This window comes from Austrofundulus limnaeus, unplaced genomic scaffold, assembly GCF_001266775.1.
Source record: "Austrofundulus limnaeus strain Quisiro unplaced genomic scaffold, Austrofundulus_limnaeus-1.0 Scaffold279, whole genome shotgun sequence".
Lineage (NCBI taxonomy): Eukaryota > Metazoa > Chordata > Actinopteri > Cyprinodontiformes > Rivulidae > Austrofundulus > Austrofundulus limnaeus.
Window position 1 is genome coordinate 134,333 of NW_013952681.1, and position 1,662 is coordinate 135,994.

Here is a 1,662-nt window from a genome sequence, read left to right on the forward strand (position 1 = left end):
CATGGGCCAAAAGGAACTTGCACTTGGCAATAAAAGGTGACCTGAGCACACAATGTAGCAAGAAACAATAACCTCTAATCTTTCTAGAATGCAACAAATTTATGTGAGTAAAGCTGTTTTTCACCTGATCCATACAAATGTGAAAAAATCTGAACACCCTCATGTTTCGAACAAAACATAAAACAAATTTAAATAAGGAGTTTGGGGGGGGGAGGGGGACAAAAAACTAAAGGCCATCACCATTAAAGTTTTTTGACTCTGTGGTTCTCAGTGTGCATGTTTTCAGCCCTCATAACTCGCACGTTACAGGGAGTACTAATTGAAGGAGRTAAAAAATGGTACTTTTTGTTCGAGCATCACTTTTCTGTTTCTCTGTCAAGAGTTAAGTAAGGATTTTATCTTTTCTTTGTTTTGTAGGTAAATATATGGTTAAGTAGATGGTTTTGTTTGACAATACTTTAAATTAAATAAAACTAGCAACACATTACTGTTATGATCCTGCTCCTGTCTGCCTTGTCATGCTCATTTCCTRCTCCTGTCAGTCTTGCCCTGCTCATTGCCTCTGCCCCTCCCGTCACAGAAAACACAATCAAACTCATTCATGACACCTGCTTCCCACAGTATATAGCTCAGCTCCAGTCTCCTGTTCCTTGCCAGATTATCACTAGCCTTGTCTATGATCTTCCAGCTATCTTGTYCCTTATTCCTCTCTTGCCTTGTGTCCCCGACCCTGCTTATGTCTCTTGGACCCACGTCTCCTGCCTCAGTCCCTGTCTGACCCTGCCTGTCATCTGCTCTCCTGGTAACGATCCTGTTTCTGTTTCTCGGACCCACGTCTCCTGCCTCAGCCCCTGTCGGACTCTGCCTGTATTCTGCTCACCTGGTAACGACCCTGGTTCTGTTTATTGGATTATCGCCTCACGTCTCGCCCCTGAACGGAACCTCGCCATCTCGGATCTCCTGGAACTCGACCTCGGAACCCATTCCTGGATCCTCGACTCAGTCTGTCCCATTCAACTTGGTAACGATCTCTGACCACTTGTGTTTGACCCCCGCTTGTTTTTGGACCACGAGAAAACCCCGCAGCAGCATCAACACCGTCCGGAACCAAAACTCAACAGTTGATGTTTCCACTCGGATCCAACCCATCCAGAGAAGGTCGGTGAGATATATTATTTTTCTAAATAATATAATTTATCTGATCCGACTTAACCCCAGCTTCTTGTGTCCAGATCTGCTGATCCCGGTATCCAGTTTCCAATGCTCATTCTCATATTTATTCAATAAATCTGTTAAACCTTTCTCAGTGTTCGGTAATTACTCAGAGCTAAAACCTCCACCCTTAACAATTACGTTCTGTTTTATTTACTTTAAAGAAGTGAGGAGTAGGGAGACGAAATTATGTTTTTTGAAACTGAGACTGGACGAGTAGCTCTCAGCAAACTGCCGACTTCAAAAGTAGCTCTTGGTTCAAAAAAGGTTGGGCACCCCTGCTATAAAGTTATAAAAATGAATGGAAGTCAATGCAAGGTCCCCACGAGCTTAAAGAAAACAAGTGTGTGTGTGCAGTCAGCTAAGCTGCGGAGCAGAGTTTAGCGACACTCAGAACCAGGGTTGGGTATTGAAAGGGTTTATTTCGATACCGGTGCTAAATCGATACTT

At 43.6% G+C, this 1,662-nt stretch overlaps 1 long non-coding RNA gene across 1 annotated transcript; it reads left to right on the top strand.

Moving 5' to 3' along the window:
• Nucleotides 1–493: 493 nt before the first annotated feature.
• LOC106526505 (uncharacterized) lies at nt 494–1,301 on the top strand. Its single transcript, XR_001311262.1, has 2 exons — nt 494–1,158; nt 1,233–1,301. It is a non-coding gene; the product is annotated as an uncharacterized LOC106526505 (long non-coding RNA).
• Nucleotides 1,302–1,662: the final 361 nt, after the last annotated feature.